Source organism: Candoia aspera, chromosome 2 (genome assembly GCF_035149785.1).
Source record: "Candoia aspera isolate rCanAsp1 chromosome 2, rCanAsp1.hap2, whole genome shotgun sequence".
In the NCBI taxonomy this organism is placed as follows: Eukaryota; Metazoa; Chordata; class Lepidosauria; order Squamata; family Boidae; genus Candoia; species Candoia aspera.
Genome location: NC_086154.1, coordinates 107,717,640 through 107,741,071, shown reverse-complemented (window position 1 = coordinate 107,741,071; position 23,432 = coordinate 107,717,640).

Below are 23,432 nucleotides of genomic sequence, written 5' to 3'. Positions count from 1 at the left end.
GAACACTAGAAAAAAGAAAAAGATCATCTGTACAGCATCTTCCAACAAAATGGATACCTGCTCAACTTTATCAAAAGTGCCTCACCACCCAACCCACTACAACCCAACCAATGGAAACTATGAAAAGGGTAACACTGCCATACATCAGAAACATCTCAGAAACCACCAACAGTTACAACCGCATGGCATCACCGTAGCACATAAACCAACTAAAACTCTTCAAAACATATTAAGCAACCCAAAAGACCCAATAGCCCAAGAAGAAAAAACAGGAGTTATTTACAACATACAATGCAAAGACTGTAACAGCCACTATGTAGGACAGATGGGCAGAAGACTAGCAGAGCACATCCACGAACACCAACTAGCAGTCAGAAGACACAATGAGAACTCCCTAGTCTCACAACACATGGACAGACTCAACCATAGTTTCAACTGGGAGACTGTGAGCATCCTAAACCAAGCCAAATCAAAAAACGCCTAGAAGCCTGGCACTCAGACAAAGCAGCCATCAACAGACACATAGAGGTAAACAACATTTACATACCATTCAAAAGAGACAATAGAAAAGCCAAAAGACCAGGACACTCCCTTGCTAGCAATCAAAACCAACACCCAGATATGCAAAAATCAACACCAGGATTAACACCAGAGGAACCATCAAACAGCACAATACACCCTAATCAAGGAACTATTAACTCAGGCAATCAACCAAGCAGCAAACAACAGCCCAATCAAAGAACTCCCAAGGAGAGAACAACACCCCCACCAACACAAGCAGGGCAAGCCACAGTATATAAACTGAGAGCAAGGCCCACTCCCTCTTTGCACTGAAGATGTTGCCTAGTCTGGCAATAAAACAACAAGGCTCAGAGAGCACCAAGGACTCCACAGTTCAACCCTGAGCTACAAATATTTGCTTCGAAAGTTGAAGATGCATTGCAGAGCTGCCCCAGTCACAGGAAACAATAGTTTTTATTTTTTATTTATTTATTTATTTATTTATTTATTTATTTATTACTCAAATTTAGCCACCGCCCATCTCCCCCAGAAGAGGGACTCTGGGCGGTTTACAATAAAATCCCACATAAAACATAAACATTAAAATCACATAAAACAATTATGATAAAACACAATGAATAAATAAAATCCAAGAGAAATGTAAAATCCAGGCTGGTGGGAGGGACTCTAGGATGTGAGCCATCCCCAAGAATGGTTATTCACTTTCCCGCCCCAGGCGAGATGGCAGAACCAGGTCTTCAGGGTCTTCCGGAAGGTCAGGAGTGAAGGGGCCTGCCTCACCTTCGGGGGCAAGATATTCCAGAGAGCAGGGGCCACCACAGAGAAGGCCTGCTTTCTGGACCCTGCCAGATGAAATTATTTTACAGACAGGGTCCGTAACATGTCCTCTCTGCATGATCGGGTGGGGCGGGTCGATGTTATGGGGATGAGACAGTCCCTCAGGTAACCTGGCCCCATGCCATGTAGGGCTTTAAAGGTGATAACCAACACCTTGAATTGGACCCGGAAGCAAACTGGCACCCAGTGCAGCTCGCGCAGCAACGGTGTTATATGTGCCCACCTAGGTGCACCAAAAATAGCCCGTGCGGCTGAATAGTTGGCAAATTTGGTTTAAAAAAATCTAAAAGAATGCAGTGCTCCAAACAGACTGCAGGACAAATCCTGACAGGAGACTTGCTGCTGCTATATTATAGTCCATAAAGCCATGACACATGACAAAATTCAGATTTGCTATGGAGGTACAGTACATACAGAACAGTGCCTTCAGTATACACAGTACAAAAAAAATGTAAGAATTCTACTTTCCTAGATTGCTTCCACGCTGTTCCTTTTCACATAAATTCTTGTCCTTACTTAATTACTTTTCACAGACAATTCAGACACTGCCAGACTAGTGAGGCTGGATGTTTTCTGTGTCACCATCCTATGTTTTTTTTTTCCCAACATGACCATGGCACATTTTATGGGGGAGGTAAACAAAACTTTCAGTAACTGTAGAGGGGGCCATCATGATCACTATGACCCAAATAGGCTATTTAAAGCAGGGTTTCCCAGTCAGGGTTCTGTGGAACCCTAGGGTGCCATGAAAGATCGCTAGGGGTTCCCTGTGAGATCACAATTTATTTAAAAAATTATTTCAAATTCCGGCAACTTCACATCAAAGACGTAAGTTTCATTCTTTATTTTCACTTCAAGAACACTGTTCATGCATATATACAGGCCTACAAATGAACTGGATATAATAATTTTGTAACTTCTATATTTCAGCCTGAATGTAATGATTGCCCTAGCCCAAATACTCAGACTCACAAGAGGCTGCTTTATGAATTCTGATTTATTAAGGAACTAAAGGCAAATACAGAGAAAGCTGAGAATGAGCAAAAGCGCGCCAAATACAAACTTAAACCCTTGGTGCAAACGTATCCCGCCTCCCTCGTAACAGCCCCGCCCGGCACAGGTGCTAGCAATCGTCAGAGTTGCTAGCCTGGGAAAGTAACCTTGAGCGCAGTAGATAATGTAAATACATTCCAAAGCAAAGCCAAAAGATAACTACTCCCATCCTCCCGAGAAAGATGAAACACGCATCCAGCTAATGACATGCGAAACGTTACGATGTATCAAAGACATTGAAACGGCGAACATGACATACCGCCCCCCTAAAAATACCCCTAGGGACCCGGTTTAGCAGGATAGGCTGAGTGGAAACGGGCAACTAGAACAGGGGAAGCCACATCTGGTGCAGCGACCCACTCAGGATGAGGAAAATGTTTCCAGCGAACTAAGTATTGGAGAGTATTGCGAAGGCGTCTAGAGTCCAAAATTTCTTTAACTTCAAAGTGTTGCTGACCGTCAATCATGATGGGGGTTGGAGGTGGAGGTTGGCGGTGCCAGCGGTCAGAAGGAATAGTCAGTTTGAGCAAACTGCAATGAAAAACAGGGTGTAAGCGTTTGAGGTTATGAGGCAAGTCAAGTTTAAAAGTCACAGGGTTAATTTGAGCGGTAATTGGGAAAGGACCCACAAATTTAGGAGCCAGTTTCTTGGAAGGTTGTGAGGACTTTATGAACTTGGTGGAAAGGTAAACCGAGTCCCCTACTTGAAATGCCGGCTGAGGAGCCCGCTTCCGATCAGCGTACTGTTTATAATCCAATTGTGCATCAGCTAGTGCTTTTTGAATCATTGGCCAGGAGTCTGCCAATTGCGTTGCCCAATTATCCAGAGTGGCCGATCCGCCGGTAGGTTGCGGGAGATCAGGGATAGGTACAAAGTCTCTGCCTTGGGCCACACGAAATGGGGTTTGGCCAGTGCTTTGATGCACTGCATTGTTATACGCCACTTCAGCAAAAGGGAGGAGGTCTACCCAGTTGTCCTGTTGGTAATTCACAAAAGCTCGGAGGTATTGCTCCAGCGTAGAATTTAAAGCCTCAGTGGCCCCGTCCGTTTGAGGATGCCAAGCCGTGGACAGGGCTTGCTTCGTGCCTAACAATTTAAGGAACGCCCGCCAAAATTGTGAAGTAAATTGTGTACCCCTGTCCGAAATCAAACGTGAGGGACATCCGTGTAGCCTGTACACGTGTACAAGAAATAGGCGGGCCAACTGACGTGCCGACGGAATGGACACGCAAGGGATGAAGTGAGCTTGTTTTGAGAAATAGTCTTTGACCACCCAAATGACTGTTTTGCGTTGACTGGGTGGTAGCTCAACAATAAAGTCCATGGAGATTTCATCCCAGGGGCAAGCAGGAGCAGCCACCGGCTGCAGCAGTCCCTGGGGCTTGCCCACCTTGCGTTTAGACATGGCACAAACAGTGCAGGAGGCAATGTAGTCTTTAACATCCTTACGTAATGTGGGCCACCAAAACTGTCTCTGAATCAGGTGCAAGGTTTTGACAAACCCGAAGTGACCTGCCAGTTTGTCATCGTGTGAACGTAGTAACACGTCTTTTCTGAGGCTTTCAGGGACATAGAGGCGATTAGATTTCCACGCGAAGCCTCGGTCGAAAGTAACATTGCCTTTATTCGCAAGCAACCAAGTATCCGTTTTCAGTTCTTTTAGAAACTTTTGTTGCAACTGGGAGGGAATTGACAAAGCGTTCGGCTGGGCGGCGTCCACAGTGGGAGGCTGCTGCACGCGTGTTTGGCTACGCGTCACAGCCTGCATACCCAATTGGGGCGCTGTCCACAGGGTGCTGACCACTTCTGGCGCTGCCCCGGAGTCCTGAGGTTGCCTGGACAACGCATCAGCCAAGAAATTCCTTTTCCCCGGAATAAATTTCAACTGAAAATTGAAGCGGTTGAAAAATTGAGCCCACCGAACCTGTTTGGGGCTCAGTTTTCGAGGGGTACTAAGAGCCTCTAAGTTTTTATGGTCAGTCCATACTTCAAAGGGATGATTAGCCCCCTCCAACAGATGCCGCCAGGCTTCTAATGCGGCTTTTACTGCAAATGCCTCCTTTTCCCATACATGCCAACGTCTCTCAGTCTCAGAGAACTTGCGGGACAAGTAGGCACATGGCTTGAGGCACCCTGTCCCGTCTTGTTGCATCAACAATGCCCCAATGGAATAATCGGAGGCATCCGCCTGCACCACAAAAGGTTTTGAGGGATCAGGATGTTGTAAAATGGGCTCTTTGACAAAAGCTGCTTTTAGCCGCTCGAACGCCGTTTGACAAGCAGGCGTCCAGCGCAACAGCGCCCCTGGATTCTTTACTCTCCGAGTATCTCCCACACCCTTGGTTCGAAGCAGTTCGGTGAGTGGCAAGGCAATTTCAGCGAACCCCCTTATGAACAATCTGTAGTAGTTGCTGAACCCCAGGAAACTTTGAAGTTGCCTGCGGGTGCGGGGGCTTTCCCAGTCCATGATAGCCTGCACCTTGGCAGGGTCCATTTCTATGCCTTTATCTGAAATTCTATATCCCAAGTAGTCAATTTGGGTCTGGTGAAATGCACATTTAGACAGTTTGGCATACAATTCTGCTGATCTGAGTTTACTCAGTACTCTTTTTACCAGAGCCACATGCTCTTCCATGGTTTCAGTATAAATCAATACATCATCCAAATACACCAATACCCCTTTAAACAGATGTTCATGCAGTACTTCATTGATCAATTGCATAAATACCCCAGGGGCCCCAGCCAACCCAAAAGGTAACACTTTATATTGGAAGGCTCCCAACGGGCAATTGAATGCGGTTTTCCACTCATCCCCCTCCTTGATTCGTACACGATAGTATGCTTCTCTTAAATCAAGTTTAGAGAAGATCTTTCCCTTAGCCAGATGTGACAACATGTCTTTGATCAATGGCAAGGGATATTTGTTGGAAATTGAGACGGCATTTAATCTGCGGAAATCGGTACAAAGTCTCAATGTCCCATCCTTTTTTGGGCGAAATAGAACTGGCGCCCCCACCGGTGAATTCGCCGGCTCGATGAATCCGCGCGCCAAATTTTTGTCCACAAAGTCTCTCAACAAAGTCAACTCCTTTTGTGTCATGGAATAAATCTTTGGCTTGGGCAATTGGGTGTTGGGGAGCAGCTCGATGGCACAGTCCGTCTTTCTATGGGGAGGCAATTGGTCGGCTTCCTTTTCGCCGAACACATCAGCAAAAGTCCTGTAATCCGCCGGCAAGCCTTCCAGAGGAGGGGCCGGGCAATGCGGAGTCGCAGCTGCCGCAACCCCCACCATCTCCTCTGGGGCCCCCTTCCCCTCAGTCGCTTGGTAGAACCCATCCCTAAACGTGATAGTCCGGTAAACCCAGTTGATTTGGGGGTTTTGCTGCACCAACCAGGGCACCCCCAACACCACCAAGGGACCACCTACTGGAGCCACGACGAAGGACAAATCTTCCCGATGGCTGCCCAGCTGCAAGGCTACCCGCCCTGTGAACTGGGTGACCGGTTTGCCCCCTGCCATGGACCCATCCAGCTGTGTAAAGGCGATGGGTCGCTGTAAAGGGAAAGTAGGTAGCTCCAAAGCCGCTACCACATCGGGGTGCATTAGACACCGGGAACACCCCGAATCAATCATGGCCCATACTTCTACAGTCTTGGTTTGGGAGCCCAACTTCAATTTCACCGTGAGAATGCGGTAACTACCACTCACCGATGAAGGCTCGCGCCCTTCTTCCACCACCTGCCCTGCGGCGCCCTTTAAAGCAGGTGGCTGGCGTTTCCCGCCGGCTGCAGGATTTCGGGCTCACCCTCCTCCTCGTAGAACATCGCATCGTCTCCCTCGGTTTCAGCCACTGCGGCTTTCTGCTTCCTCGGCAAGGCAGGGGACTTCGCCGGCGGTTTTCCAAGCCGTTCCTCTCCCTTTGCCTTCGGGCACGCCGCCACTCGATGCCCCTCTTTACCACATCTCAGACACAGGCCTTTCGCATACCGCTTCTCTCGCTCCTCGTCCCATGGTCGTTGTCCTGGTTTTCCTCCGGTGCTCGACGGGCGGCTGGGCTTCACCTCCCGCCCCGATTTGGCGGTCTTTCGATGGGCGAAGATCTCATGGGCATGTTCAGCCCTCCCCGCCAGCAGGATCCATTCGTACAGCGTATATGGGTCGTCCCTCCCCAAGGACCAGCGGAGCACCTCTGTATTCAGGCCATCCTTGAATAGTTCGATAATGGTGGCTTGGGACCAGTCATCCACCTTCCCAGCCAGCGCTTTGAACTCCAAAGCATAATCCGCCACGGATCTGAACCCCTGCTTAAGTTCCTTCAGGGCTCGCTTTGCCCTCTCTTTCGCCAAAGGATCCTCGAAGTGTTGTTTCAATGCCCAGAGGAACTCATCGAATTTTTCCAGTTCAGGCGCTTCCGACTGGCACATCTGGACATACCAGTCTGCCGCCTTCCCCTTCAGTTTGGTGGCAATGGTAATGATCTTTGCCTTTTCCGATTGGAAAAGCGACCCCCATTCTTCCATGTAGGCTTTAGCATTCGTCAAGAAAAATGAGAGTTTGGTCGGGTCCCCATCAAACTTGACCGGGAAGTCTCTCATCCCGCCTCCCGCCGGGCTGCGCCCCGCCGCTGGTGCTGCAGGGGTTTGTGCTTCCCTGGCTCGCGGCGGCGCGGGGGCCCGGGGCGGTCGCCCTGGCGATGCCGCGATTTCCATCTGGACCGACTGGTCCCCTTCGCGTCTCCGCACTGGCCGTCGCTGCTCCGGGGACTGCACATGGGACGAAGGGGTCGAATACCGTTGGCTTGACTCTTCCCGGACTTCCCGCAACGAGGTCACATCTAAGCTCAGCTGTTTCAGGATAGCTTCCAACGAGTCCATTTTTGACTCCAGCACTCGGATCCGATCCGGGGTGGGAGAGCCCTCCGTTGGCTGCACCTGCACCACGTTGGGGGATAATGGGTATCTCTGCCTCCAGGATGGGCCCCCCGCCACCGTGGCATCCCCTTGGGTCTCGTCCCAGGTGACCAGCTCGCCCGGAGAATTTACGGTAGTCTCCGGGGCGGTTTTCAGACCCTCGGCTTCACCCTCCGACTCGGAGCTCGCCTCTTCTAGGATGGCGGACAGCTCCCCTCCCTGGGACGTTCGGTCAGGCCGCCTCACGGTCGAGTCCGGTTCCCCTTCTTCCATCCTTACGATGTCGGGTTCGGTCATCGCTGGCGCTCTCCCTCACAGGGTTAGACAACTTGTCTTTTCCTGGACAGGGGCCAGCGGAGTTAGGATCTTAGATTCTCAGCTTTATGTAATGATTGCCCTAGCCCAAATACTCAGACTCACAAGAGGCTGCTTTATGAATTCTGATTTATTAAGGAACTAAAGGCAAATACAGAGAAAGCTGAGAATGAGCAAAAGCGCGCCAAATACAAACTTAAACCCTTGGTGCAAACGTATCCCGCCTCCCTCGTAACAGCCCCGCCCGGCACAGGTGCTAGCAATCGTCAGAGTTGCTAGCCTGGGAAAGTAACCTTGAGCGCAGTAGATAATGTAAATACATTCCAAAGCAAAGCCAAAAGATAACTACTCCCATCCTCCCGAGAAAGATGAAACACGCATCCAGCTAATGACATGCGAAACGTTACGATGTATCAAAGACATTGAAACGGCGAACATGACACTGAATGTGCAGGGGTTCTGTCAGGCCCAGCCCAAGAAGGACAAAGAATCAGTCCAGCTAAACTTCAGTTCTTTATTTGCTCACACCGTACAGACAGAGTCTTGCCAGACTAAAGCTATTCTGCCTAACCTAAGAGGAAATAACCTGGGAAAGCTCTAGGGCAGGGCTAGTCTGAACCCCTTAGTCTTCCCACATTCCATCCCTGTGGACTTTGTTTTCTCTTATCTTGCCCTCCTCCTTGGAATGTGTTCCCATCTTCCTGAGAACCAGAAGCATTACTGAAATCCACCGCATCACCTCCCCCTTCAGAGACACATTCCATAACAGGTTCCCTGAGGCCTGAATAATATTTCAAGGATTCCTCCAGGGTCAAAAAGTTGGGAAAGGCTGCTCTAGACATGTTTTGAGAAGGTGCTCAGCTTATAGCTCCAGAAGGCTCTGAAAGAAACAGATTATCTGACCTCCTTTCATTTGTGTTTCAGGTTGGGATATAATACTAAGATGGCATTGTTCTTATTTAGAAATTACTTTTGTTGGACCAGGATGGAGGTAGTGCATTCATCCTCATTCTCCTTGATCTTCTATCAATGGAGATGCACTCTACATGGGACTGCCCTTGAAAACCACCTGGAAGCTGCAATTGGTCCAGAATGTGGTGGTACAAAGAGTTATAGGCACACTTCAGTATGCAAGTGTAACACTACTACTCTGTGAGATGCACTAGCTCCCTGTGAGCTTCTGGGTACAATTCAAGGTTCTGGTTATAAAGCTTTCCATGGCACAGGTCCAGGTTATTTGCAAGACCACCTGTCTCCAATTATCTCTGCTCATTCCATGAGATCTGGCAGAGTGGACATGCTTAGGTTCCTTGCTAGAAAACAATGTTACCTGGCAGGATGCAGGAGGCATGTTTTCTTTGTCACAGCGCCTGCCCTATGGAAAATTCCATCTGAGGACCCTGTTTTGCGCTCCATAAGGCCCTGAAAACCAGGCATTGGGCCAGAATATGGGATAAGCCCACCCGGAATGAAAGGTCTTGAAGAAAATATGTGTTTGGTGGCCTCAGTTACTTTATTATTAAGTTATTGTGGGGGTTTTTTCCTGTTTCAGATGTTCATTGTGCTTTATTGTTTACTTCCTTGTTTTTTTGTTTATGCATCTACAAATTGTAAGTTGCTCAGAGTTGTTTTGCAAATTAGGTGGCTTTATGAATCAGACAGATGGACAGAAAGACAGACAGAAAAAGCAAATACTCCCGATAGTTTTACTTGCTCTATGCAGATCATAAGCTACAATGGAATTACAGAAGCATGTTTGGAACATCTCATTGGGATTGATGAGCACCGAAGGAAGGGAGGTTGGGCAATATAGTACTGATACATCCTGCATATTAAGTCATCCCCTTGGTTCTTATGCCAAGCTGTCCCCAAGGTACTCTCCAGTTGTGATGAGAAACTGCTGTCAAAATCCCACCAACTGAATCTGTATTTTCCTTCCCAAGTGGAAACTCTGGGAGGATTTATGGTTTCTCCTCAGTTTTTCCTTCCCCACTCCATCCACTGAAGCAAATGCAAATGATGTGTGCTTTCAGATGTAATGCCTCCTTGTTTAATGGTGAACAAGCCATTATCATTTGTTCTGGTTATGGCAATCCCCCCAGAGGATTTTCCTGCCCATTTCCCTTCTTTTTAATTCCCAGACATTTCAATGAAATGGTCTTCATAGAAACTGTCCTTAACTTCCTTCAGACTTTCTATCACTGATTCCTTCGGCTGTTAGTGCATTCCTTACCATTAATTCAGCCACTTCTAATTTGCTCAGCCTGGCAAAGCAGAGGAAATACTGCGCAAAAATCTAGGACCTGAGATTCTGCTTGGTGGGTCTTGCTGTCAGATGTCTTTCTTGTACCAGGCAGAAATGGGCCGGCCATACTTGAATTGATATTAGCTCAAAGGGTAAGAAAGACACCTCCCTCCCCCCACCTGCTATCATGAACAAATGCCGTGGATTATGGGAGATGTAACTATAATATTTGGAGAGCAACAAGTTGCCTTTCCTTGGATAAGGATCACTTTTTAAAAAAGAATGACAGATGGGTGCCATGGTGTGATAGAGGGAATTAACCATAGCCCTAATTACAGTCCCTGATGTCTTCAGAAACATCATTAAATGTTAGTTTAGGCAGGAGGCAAAGGTCTTCCTCCTGGAGCCAAACCCGGTGCCCCTTCCAAATAAGTAGAGGAAGCCTACACGCAATGTCCATGGAATGCTCATCATGGGAACAGGTAGGAGAAAGACAGTGTGAGCAACCCTGGTAGAAACTGCAAGAGAAGAAAAACTTAATTCCTGAATACTGGGCAGAAGTTTTCAGATTTATCCTAACTTCTTTGCTGTGTGCTGCTTCTTATATTCATAATGTTTTTACATAATATATGAGAGGATAAAATTACTAGTAGCTACCAACATGATATGATGCTACCAGGATTGAGCTACTATATACTGGACTTCTGGACTCTGCACTTTATAGATAGGAAATAACCCTGTGAGTAGTGATATAGTCCAAACTAGAAAGGGCTGTTGAGAAAACCATGCAGAATTCTCTCCTAACCCCACCTCCATGTCCAATTTTTACTGCTCAACTAGCAGGGGCTCAATCTGGCATTTGTTTCAGTTCAGCTAGTCAGAATATTTCTGATGAAGACTTCTTTATGGTGCATGAGGGATTATGAAAACAGAAAGGTGTATGTATTTTGTTAGTCAAAAGCTGGGGGCTGTTATAAGGAGAGCAAGGTGGCTGATAAACCTCAGAAAATGTGAGAAGTGGATTTATATGATTTAATGATAAACTCATGAGTAGCCAGGTACTCTGTGTGTGTGTGTGTTGAAAGTGAGAGAGCAAATATCTAATGTTCTTACTTCTGACAAAAGGGTAGCTCGCTTTCCTCTCTCCAGCTGATTTGAACAGCATTGCATTGGCATGAGGCTGAGATGAAAAAACATCCAAAGTCCCCCCAAAGTGCTAGCAGCAACAGGTCAAGACCTTGCTGGGAGCAACTCTCTGGCATCCATTTATCACCTTCACAATCCCCCACGTGCACCATGCCTTTCTCCCACCCCCCTCCCTATGCTCTGACTTGTCCTGTGGCCTCTTTCTCCCCCCGCCCACCTGCCCGCCTGCCCGCCCTCCCCCATCTGCTGTGCAGGACTTGGGAATCCTCTTGCTTTCCCTTAATAGTCTTGCTTTTCAGATAAACAGAAATTGAGAAGCCTCTCAGCTTGGTAGCCTGTAAAGCACAGCTGCCACTTTTGATTTGGGAAGAGCAGGGAGGGATGATGTAAGTCACAGAAGTTACAAAGGAAAAGAAGCTGAGTTAGAAGTGAAGAGAAATGTAGCCGTATGCAGGCACTCCACATGTGTGAAACTGGGGAGGGCTAGAGGGAAAAGGGGGGATGAGGGTGAAGCCAGCCAGGTTGCCAGAAGCAGCCTGAATAAGTCAGTTCCTCAGGGTTTATCCGGTGAGCTTGTCCAGTGGGGAAAGAGGTGCCTCAGGTGATCACCTCTTTCCATAGGATGCAAAGGACAGCTTCTGCTTCTGCTTCTGCAGATTTGTCCATGTGCCTCTTCCCCAAAGGTGCTGTAACTTCTAAGGGGAAAGGCAGGTTGCAAATGAAGTGGACCGAATCTTGTCAGCATTCCTACAAGAACATGGACACAGCTAATTTGTGCTACCAGCAATGGTGGGCAATAATTCTGCAAGCTGGATAGGCCAGTTGGACAGGCTGAATTAATTAGACATCTGACCCTGACATTACCTGATTCTGGATGAAATCATCGGAATAGCAAATATGACTGACATGAGAAGAAACTAAGAAGTATGTAAAGATAGAAGGAGGGGACAAGATTTTGATTATGACTCTGTGGAGTAGTCTATTGTAAGTCTTAACTGACACCTCTCCTGGTTGTTCTACATTCCTCTTTTGCCTCTGGCTCTAGCAAAGTGAAGGACATGGTCTGTATGCACACGTTTCAGAATCAGTTCCTGGCATAAAAAACCCTGAATGGCAGCTGCCAATCTCTGTTAACAATATTTTGCCAGATAGGCCATTGCAATCAGTCATAATAGGGGGGCTTCCCATGCTCTTAACTAGTTTAAAGCAGCTTGGCTGCTGGGGACTTTTGTCAGGGCCACAACTGGGGGGGCAAGTGGGGCATGTGCCCCAGGTGCCGCACTGGGGGGCACCAAAATGGGCATGGAATCCATGTTTGCTCCGGGTGACACAGACCCTATGTCATGCACTGCCTACCGCAGAGTAAAACACAGACGCTGATTCATATGAGAGCAGGTTCCAGTTTATTTCATACGTAGTATCAGTTGCGAAAAAAGCTGAGAGTGAGGAGAGCGCGCCGGTGCGGGGTTTAAATACCCCGCGCCGGTCAGCGCCTCCTCACCCTGGGTTACGTCATCCCCCCTTTGTCCTGCATGCTGTCTTGCCGGTAGGTGAAGGGTTGCGAGGCCCCAGCTGGTGCCCCGGGATCGCCCATCATCGGTTTCCTCATTCAGCCGGTGATTGCTGTCAGCTGGGCGATCTCCGTTGCGCTTGTGCTAACAGCTTGGGTATGCCTCGCGATCCGCCTATCCTTTGTCTTTTCTTCTCTCTCTTTTGTGTTCTGATGGCTGCATGCTCCAGCTAGGGTCTGTGGCTGTTGTTGTGCGTGCTATGCTTATCTTGAGCCCCTTCCTCTGTTTCCTCGTTATTGTCATGTGTGCCGTTGTGCTGATGTCTTCAGCTCAACGGCACTCATGACACCCTAGTTGCAGGCCTGATTTTTGTGTTGTCCTGAGGGCTGCACATCAGTCCTGAAGGATGTAGGAGTAATCAAAAGCTGTTGTTTGCTAAACACTTCCTCCAGTTCCTCTAGCTTTGTGCTTGTGATACCCTCTGTAGCCAAACTGTATAGGAGGAGAGGTTGTGAGGTCTGGGCGGAGTACGTGGAGGGCCCTAGCCAATTTCTTTTCTTTCCACCAGATGCAGCAGTGGAATGGCTTGAAGTACAACTCCCAAGTCAAGTCCCTTTAAAACTTAATTGATATGCTCTTGAAAGTGATGGTGGGCAGTCAGCAAAGTTGCTGGTTCTGGGCAGCAACTCTGTATCTGTGCTGGGGGTGGGAAGATGAAGCTATCCACGCAATGAAGGAAGCAGCTGAAACATCAGGAAGTTGCTTTGCTAGCAGACTTCATTTAACCAGGGCTGTATTACTAGCATGGTGGGGAGAATTTGCAATTTCAGAGAACAAGCATAATGTTGAGCGGATGTGGGGAAAAGTAGAACACCAGCTAGGGCTGTGGCCTCCATCATTCATTTTTGCCCTCAGTTTCTATGGGACTCTCTCAAGTATGGCCGGTTCTGTTTTCAGGATGTGAGAGACGCTGGAGCTCCACAAAACAAGCATCAATTGAACAGTTGTGTGGAAAAAGGAAAAAGCTGTCTGCCCCATCAACTTCTCAGAAAGCAGCTGTGTATGAGGTAAAAAATGTTTTTATTTAAGAGAAGGGTAAGCTCTATACCAAGAATGTACAAACCCTACATTCAGAGCAGTGTGGGCCTCTGTTTTCAGAGCTCCGGGAAGGGTAGCTTGATTCCAGTTGCAAATTTTAATGATTTGCAGCTGATGGGGGGAGATAGTAGTAGAAACTGAATGCAAGATGTGGCTACCAGATGAATCCCTGAACTCTCATAGAAAGGAGAGATGGACAAAGAGGGCTTAATGTACCTCTCCTTTTAGATCCAGGAATGGGGAACCTCTGGGGAACCCAGATATTGCTGAAGAGCAGTTCCATCATTCCTGGCTGTATTGCACATGCTGTGAAGGGTTGCTGGAAGTTACAGTCTTTTATAGCAATGTCTGCACTATAGATGAACGTAGAAGACTATGTGAGAGAAAAGTGAATGGATAAGACCCATGGAGAAGCTAGAGCTGGGATTCCCTGCCCACTCCCTCCCCCCATCTCTGTCATCTTACAGGTTGTGCATTTGACCATTTAATTCTTTCCTTAAATCCAATCTTTCCCCAACCTCCAGCCTCCAGATGTGTTGAATGTCAACTTCCGCAATACCCCAGTCAGCAGAGCCAGAAGTTGAGAAAGTTTCCTTTAATCTTCCTCCAGAAGCATTTAAATACAAAGAGCTGAAAGCCCAGAAACTGCCACCACGATCCTGTCTCTCATGTTTCCTGACACCATCAAGATGTTCCCTTCACTTTTGTTTTCCCAAAACTGTCACTGCTTGTCACATTCTCTTGCTTACACCCTTGATCTAAAAACCTTTCTGAACCTGAAGGAATAATATGCTTCCTCATTCTTCGATTGGTTGTCATCCTACTTCTTTCTTGCTTAGCTCTCTTCAAAGTGATTAAGAACATTTCATGGAGGCTGGCCCTATGAGAAGGAGGTTCTTTTTCAAAGGGCAGCTAAACATTAGTTATTAAATTATTGTTGTATTCTTATTGCCACAAAGGGAGAAAAACTCTCAAGCATACAGCTAAAAGTGGACTGAACTCAGAGTCTTGAAAACAGAGGGCTTCATATTGCCTGGGTTGGTCAGATACTGAAATCACCTGCTTCTTATTTGTAGATTTTCCACCAGGAATGTGACAAAATTCTGCTCAATTGCTGTTGCATCAGAAGGTACTGAGTCTGACCACAATTTAGCAGAGGGATTATCTCTAACAGCCTTAACAGTCTGTCGTCAATTTGTCTTGCTATTTGCTTTATACAGCACTTGTAATGTGGCTGTATTTTTCTTTTGGCCTCTGACTCTAAATCATGCATGCCCAATGCGCTTTCTAAATAAAACCCATTGCTGAGTGCAGTGAAGGAAAACCCTAGCCTCCTTGTGAGTAAGCCCACTGAGGAGGGAACGAACATTTGCAGATTCCGTCCCTGCTGAGCATGAAGGCCACTCTGAGAAAGGAGAAGATGCAGAGGGGCTGAAGGAGGATGAAGAAGATGGCAGATGTCTGTGTTTAGCAAAAAGACAAGGAAGCTGCTGGATTATCTTCTCCACTCTGGCACATACACACTCTCCCCTCCTTCTAGGCTGCCTACCCTTGGCAAAAGTCACTGCCCACCCAGGGAAGAGAGCTGGTTCCTCAAGCTGCACAGTCAGGAGGGGGACAAGGGAACCAGAGCCTAGCCAAGGAAGGTGCTGCTTACATACCTGCGGGAGAGCCTATTGAGCCTATTGAGCCTATTGGCTAAGAGCCGGAGAGAAAGCCTCAAAGTGCCTCTGGAGATTACTTCTGGGGTTCAGCATTAGATTTTGAATGTTTCTGAGTTCTTAGTCGGGCCTGCTGAGGCTCCAAAGAGTCTGATTTTGCTTTCCAGCCTTGTCCCTGGGTGCTGAAGGGACTGGGGAGAACAAGCCACACCAGGTCCTCTACATCTCTGGAGAGTCCAGGGTTGGCTTTCAGTTAGTGAGCTCCCCACCTCTCTGTCTAAAAGGGCCTCTGCCCCACTGAGGAAAGTGAAAGTGCTGCTTCTATGACTCTACTTGTTATGGAACATATTTAAAAGACAGTATGTGCAGCTTGCTTGGTATGCTGTGTGTTTTATGTTTCCTATACATCAGAAGCCTTTGTCGAAAACTTTGCAATGTACCTAAAGTGCATCCATGTGTTGCCACAAATACAACAAATGGGCACTTGACTATTGCTTCATATTTGAGGGAGTGAAGGCTGTTTGCATCATTTAGAAAAGGCAGAAAATGCAGAAGTTGCAGAATAGATGCTGCCTCTGCGACAATAAGGAGACCTTAAAAGAAGTCCCACTGCTAGAAATGTGGACATTCTGACCAAGACTAGTGAGGGCTCCTTAGCAGGGATACTGTACATCACACAAAAATTGTAGGATGGTTTCTGCATTCCGTTGCATCCATCCTTCCCAAGAGTAATATTTTATTCCCACAACAATCCTGTGAAATAAGTTTAAGATGAACTGTTCCTGGGATTGTGGACTTAAGTATCTACATCCAAGCCCAAGAATGTAGCCACTGGACTTCTAGAGAAAATTCTTAGGGTTTTTCCAAGAGCCTCTCACCCATATTCTGATGGAGTTTTTAAAGGGTAATAAAAGAACTCCAAGCAGCGAACAGCAATCTTGCAGAGTAGAAGCGTGAACCAAAAGGGAACTTGCACATTAAGCTTAATTACATTCAGAAAATAAATTCAGTCTTCACACTGTAGTTAGATGAAGAAAAATAGAGATAGCTTACTTTTATTCAGTAGATCTGGATACAGGTAGGTTCATAGTAGAAAGCACTTAATCATCACTGGTTCTTGGTAGCAGAAGATGGTGGGAGGAAGGCTGCATTCCTGCAGCAGCTCCTGCTTGCATGGCTGCCCACGAGGTAATGGAGACTGTTAATCCCCAAGCCCAAGAAGAAGGAGAGAAAAGGAAGTCAGATGACTCACGTGACATCCCACAAGCACAATAGAGATGCAATTTGCTAGACCCACCCCCTTATGCTTATGAGACAATACTGAGTTGATCCCTGATAATTCTAACATATTCAACAGCAATTCCTGTTGTTCTTAAAACACTCAGCAATATTTTAAAGACTAGGTGCCAACCTAGAAAAAGAACCTTGCCTTACAAGTGAACCTTAGTGAAATTTAGCTCATGCTCTGTGGTTAAAATAGTGCCTTGTTCTTGTGTCCCTTGTTGCTCTGTGTGTTTTGCAGCTGGATGGTGTTTTGCAGGATGAAAAACAGTGAGCTAAAGCTGTGTAAATCATGGTTGGGATGAAGGCCAGTGTCCCAGTAACAGGGGACAAAAACTGCAGTTTCCAGGGCATTCCAGTAATGCTGCAAATAGCTAATAAATAGAGGCTTAATGAACAGTAAATGAATCTTCATGTGTGGGCTGATGGCAGCATGTACCTCCTGTTTGTTTGGCCCTAAATACATGACTCTGTTGACCCTTTTATCCTGGCTAAGCCTAATTTTCTGTACACATGCTGTGTAGTAGCCTTTCCCTTCCAACTCTTCCTTTTTCTTGCATAATATTCAAATCAGCCTGTGGCCTTATCTTTTTTTCAGCTGCACTTGCCAGCCAGCAGCCCCATTGGTTATTTTTGAAATGGAAGGTATTGGCCTGATTCTACTTTCCTTGTTCATGTTTATTCCACATGTAAGACCAAGCAATGTATTGTTTTAATGTTGGCACATAAAAGGTAGGAGAAGCTACTTCAAGAGAAGGCCATTGAAATTATCAGAAAGAACACAGAACAGGGTGTCCAACCTTTTCCTTGCCTACCTCTTGCCCCACATAAACTGCCTTCCCTCCAAACAGTTTCTCAAATGGAGGCAGCCCTTCCTCCCCCTTCCCTGGGGCTCCTTAAGACCCACATGCCTTGAGAGAAAGCAGAAGGGAGCAAACTCCAGTAGCACACGCCAGCTGTCAGCTCCTGAAGGGACTGTTCTTGTCTTTTGTAACTTGTCTATTTGCTTTAATATTAAATTGTGAACCACAACAAAGGCTTTGGCAGAAAGGCAGTATGCAAATCTCAGAAACGTGAGCCAGCAAAGAGCTGTTTACACTCTAGAATGACTTTTTGGCTGCAGAGCAACAGTACAGGTGGCCAGATAAGGCCAGACAGGATTTTTGAAGGTCATGGACACCTGGAGCCAGCATGGAGTGTCAGTAGGAGCAGACCAGCGGACTCTCAAGAGGACCAACCCATGTCTTGATCTGCTACTTGGAGCAGTTACCATTTTGTCAATTGTACCCATCTGGCCTCATACAACAGTGAGACTTAAATGGGCTAGAGCCTGTTTGACTGCTACATCTTTTGTTTTGGCTCTGAGATTTTTCATCTGTGTTACCAGTAGAATAACTGAGTAACTCTATTGTGGGTTGAAGGTAAGAGATTTGGTAAGAGGAATTTGTGGGTTGGTGTTAACTGGGGTGCTCCTGTTCTGCGTTGGGTGAGAGATGGGGGTGGCAATGTGTAGCACCAATACCACCTTCCAGTCCCTTGTGCTCTCCCCCAGTGCCCTGGTTTCCATGTGTGATTAACCTGTAATTAAGCTCCTCTCATCTACAACTTAATCATGGATTAAGTTTTACGCATTGGTGAAACCTGACTTGGTGCAGCAGGAAGACTTCCTTTCTTAGAGATATGCCCAGCTAGGTTCTGTCTGTGGCATCAGCTGCAGCTCCAGGGAGGAATGGGGGTGTAGCTATGGGATATAGCTATGGTTATCTGAGAAATCCTGAGGGCTACTAGAGGCATTGCTCTGGAGATAGATGGTTGGGAGACTCTGAAGTTGGGCTATACAGATCAGAGGGGACTGTTGTTAGTATACCAGCCTCCCTGCCTCATAGCAACATCTCTATATGAGCTGTTTAAAGCTATGGCTGGGTTGGCAGTGGAGTTCCCCAGGCTTATGATACTGGGGGACTTCAATCTTCCTTCCTTGGCTGAGGACTTGGAGACAGCTCAGGAGTTAATGGCAACCATGGCCCTGACCCATGGGGTTCACATATTAAATCTGTTTTTTTATCTTGGAAGGGAGATGATGTGATCTGGAATTGGAGGATGTGATCATCTATCTCCTATCATGGACAGACCACCATTTGGCCTTGAAATTGTTTGCAGCTGCATGCTGCTGCAGGGAGGTGGGACCTATTCAACTGGTCAGCCCAGGCACCTGATGGACTCTTTCAGGCTTTAGAGGGAGCTTGCTGTTGTTTCTGGGGCTCTAGCGCACAGTTCAACCTAGCCCTTAGAGGCTGCTTGGAGTGAGAGGGTGATGAGAGCCTTGGATTGGATCATACCTGTGTGGCCTCTCTATGTGTGTCAATTGTGGAGGGCCCCCTGGTTTTCGGAAGAACTTCAGATGATGAAGCAGCATAAGGGATGCCTAGCATACTACTGGAAGAAAATAAAGAATAACCCAACCAAGCAGAGGTAAGAGCCTTTCTTAAGGATTATGCTGTTGTAATAAGCATGGCAAAACAGTTATTTTTCTACTCTTACTGCATCTGTGGAGAGCTGGCCAGTGACCATATTTAAGTTACCTGGTCCCTCCTGGATAAAAGGGACATCTATATTTACAGGGCCACTGTGAAGACTATTCTAGGCAGCTGTTGGATAAAATCACTCAGAGTTGTCTTGAGTTGGACCCCAAATATACAGGCCACCAAAGTAGCTGCTTGAGGCACAATCTTGCCTAGTTGTCTGGGAGGAGCTTGAATCTGCTAATCCCGATGAAGTGGAAGAGGTACTTGGAACTATGAGTTTGGCCATCTGTGTTTTAGAACCATGTCCCTCCTGGTTGGTCAAGGCCTTCCAGGAGGTGACATGCAATTGGATCATTGTGGTGGTTAATGCTTCTTTGAGGGAGGGGTTGGTTCTCCTTGCTCTGAAAGAGGTAGTGCTCTTCCCTCTCCTCAAGAAGCCAGAATCTAACAGAACCAGACAATTTTAATTTAGTCTCCAACTTCCCCTTTTTAGGGAAGTTGTTGAGAAACTTGTTGAGGTTGGTGTGCAGCTCCAGAGAGCCTGGAAGAAATGGATTATCTGGACTCTTTTCAGTTGGGTTTAAGATCTGGCTTTTGCACTGAGATGCAATGATCACACTTGTTGATTATCTTTGGCAAGAGCAGGATGATGGTGGGGCATCCATCCGGGTTCTCCTTGATATCTTGGTGGCCTTAAATACCATCAATCATAGCATTCTTCTGGACTGGTTTAGGAGATTAGGAGTGGGATGCATAGTGTTACAAGGGTTCTCTCTTTTCCCCAGGGCTAGTTCCAGCTGGTGTTGGGTGGTGGGGAGAGGTCTAGATCTAGACTCCTGCTCTCTGGGGTGCTTCAGGTCTCTACTCTCTCTGCCCCTATTTAACATCTATATGAAGCTACTGGGCAAGGTCATTGGTTGACATGAAGTGAGGTATGATCAGTCTGTTGGTGATACCCAACTGTACATCTCTGTCCTGGGTAGACCCAGTGATGCTGTCAAGGCTGTTTCTCAATTTGAAACTGTAGGGGGAAGAACAGGCTTCAGATCAATCCTGGCAAGGTAAAGTAGCATGGGGGTTGCGGCTTCCCAGATCTGCATATGTTCCATTTTGAACTCTGAATGGGGTTGCACTTCTCCAGACACAGTTAGTGCACAATGTGGTGGCCCTTTGGAATTATGTCTCCTGCTCAAGAGACAGGTGGCAGCCATGGCTAGAAGGGCCTTTGCATAGATCCAAAAACAAGCCTGTTTATTATCAGTTTGCAAGACTGAGAGATCTACAGCATTTGGATCTCTGGCACATGGTCTATTGTTTGTTGTTATAATTTCCTTTTTAATTGTTTTGGGTTGCTGCTGTTTTTTGGTTTTCATTCACTGGCATCTGCCCAGAGTTGTAGTAGCAAGATGGGAAGTCATATAAATCAAACACATAAACACGCACACGCACACACCTCAGCACCTGATGTTTTCCCAAAATGATGGCGGGGGGGGGGGGAGAATCATTGGGCCACAATTACGTGTGGTTTGTGAGTCACTTCTTGTTGAAAGCATTGGCTGCTTATATAAACAGGAATATAGGGTTTAAACTTAATAATAAGTAACAGAGTTTAGGGCTTGCAAGTAATATAAAAGACAACAGTCACTAAATATGCTGATAGACAACAAATGCTACATTTGGGTTGCTATCCACAGCATGATAAAAAAAATATGCATGTGATATGCAGATGGAATGCACACATGTTTCCATCCTCCCCAATTTTTCATTTAATAGAATCCAGAGTCTGAATAATCAGAGAGGAGGCCTTTTACACTTGGAGCACAAAATGTTAGTAGCATGTCTAGGTTCTTGCAGGTATTCTCTTCAAAATTTTGCTCATTCCTTGCTCACAGAAGACACCAGGTTTTTACTGTGGTCCTCCTCCTGTTCCAAATGTAAGTATATGGAGCTCCTTGGAGAGATTGCATGGCATACTGTGGGCACCATCTAGCAATCATTTTCCTTCATATGAAACAGTACTTTCATCTATAATCTCAATACCTTCTCAGCATCTTTTTTTGGTGGTGGCATCTATGGCATTACTTCAGATAGGAAAGGGGAATCTGTGGGGTGGAATTAGGCATTGGAAATCATATCATTGATACGTTCCTGTTTCTTCTTGGCACACACTGTCATAATCCTGTTTAGCCTCAAAGACAAGTTGTCCAGTGGCCACATATATTTTCAGTCAGCTTTTGATCTCAGAAAAAAATTATCTACTTTCTTATACCAACAGACTCCCAATGGTTTCCTGGCAATGTGTAGACTTCAACTCCCAGAATTCCCCAGCCAGCATCTTAAAAGTTGCCAGGTTTGAAAAACACTGACAGAGAATAAAACACGGAATGAAAAGTATATATCAGCATGAGACATTATACTAATATAGGAGTTTTACTATTAACAATAAGGTCTTATCATTAAAAGCTCTCCTGAAAAAGCTCCATTGTCACTGCCTTCCTAAATATTGGGACAGATGGCATTGTGTGGAACTTTAGGTGTGGCTTTTCCAGAAGGTAGGAGCCACCACAGAGAAGATTGACTTCTGGCCCCTCCCCATGAATCTCTCATGCGGAAAACTCCAGCATCCTCAGTAGGATGCCTGAACCTCACAGGTAGGTTTGATTTGAAGTAGATGCTCCTGCAGGTACCTGGGCACCAAGCAATATCATTGGCTCTTTGTTTCAAGGGCAGACAACTGCAGTGCAGTCTGTGGGGATGATTTTGATACTGTGGTCCACCTTCTCAAGAAGGTAGCTTGCAACCACCTGTCACTGGGTTATTATGGTTCTGTCTGCAAATCATCCATTACTAGATGGTTCTGTAACAAGTGTGGAAGTAAAAATATGTGTGTCTTCATTCAAAATCTACCTGTGGCTCACACCACCAGTTCAAGCCATTGCATACCCTTCCCTTATTCCTGCTGCTGTGAATGGTCCCAATATCCATTTCAGGAAGATCATTTCTCTATTTGCAAACATATGCATGGTCAAGGAGCACTATTTATGAAGAAGTTTAATGACAGGAAACTGAGGACAAAACTGTGGGTTTTCCAAACCTAAGCAGCCAGCCAAAAGCAGATGTCTCATTCAAAGTCCTCAGGAGTGTTCCTTGGAACAAACTGCACGAATGAGGAGAGCTGTTATCCCCAAATGGCTTCGCTGCACGATGATTTCAGGGCATTATTTCCTGGATGAATGTTGGGGGTGGGGGTGGAGCATTATTCCTCTCTCTCCTACACAAATAAACGCATATGCCAGAAACGATCAGCCATCTTGCATGAAGCATGCCTTCCCCTCCCTCCCACTCTGTCTTTGGCAGGGAGACTCTTTGAGATGACAGCTGTGGGAAAAAAAGAAGGAAAATGCTTTCAAATGTGGAAGGGCAGAAGCAGCTGAAGACACCGCAAATTGTTAAGCTGCAGTGTACTTTCTGTGGCTGGATCTGATTTTGCGCTAAAAAAGAAGGGGAGGCAAGGCAGACATCTGTTGCCAGGAATGCTTGAAATTAAATTATTATTTGCCATAAAAGCAAAGCAAACTGGATCCCGTTCCCTGGCCACTGGCTTCTATGTGTGCTACTGAACTGCCTGGATATGGCCTTTAACGTGTGAATTCTGCTCAGCCCACAGGGTGAGGGTTCATGAGCAACGTTCAGGAGGACTGTAACGTATTTTAAACGCTTGCTATGGTAATCAAGCTCAGATTTTTAAATGTTGCTAAGCTTACAAATTAGTTTTCCACCTGTTTCCTTTTTCTCGGTTGAGGTACAACAAGGGTCCTGTGAACCACCAACAAAAGAGCATGATCCCTGTGACACTGCTATTTATTTTGGGAAGGGTGCCTTCAATTAAAAAGAACAAGGAAAAGAAATAAAATAATTGCAAAAGAAAATGAAAAGGGGGAAAAGTGAGCACAACAGCAACAAAGATATGTAAGAGCTTCCCAAGAGTGTATGTATATGGTTTTTTTGTTATACAATGTTATTTGAAATTACCTTTTTATATCACATATCTATTCTACGAAATGTTTAAATTTATGCATTAAAATCCATTGTGATATCAAAAATGGCAGGACAGTTTTGTAATTTGCTTTGATTAAAGCATAATGCACTTTGTGAGGCTTTTTTTAAAGACATATAATATATACATAAAACTCTCATACTCACAATCCCTTGGCACTGGCAGCTGAGTCTGGCTTCTCTTGGGGCTGTTTATATGTCTCTGGCATCTTCACCGGTATGGCATATAGCAGTCTTTCCAGAGTCTTTGGAATATCTGTAGAAATATTA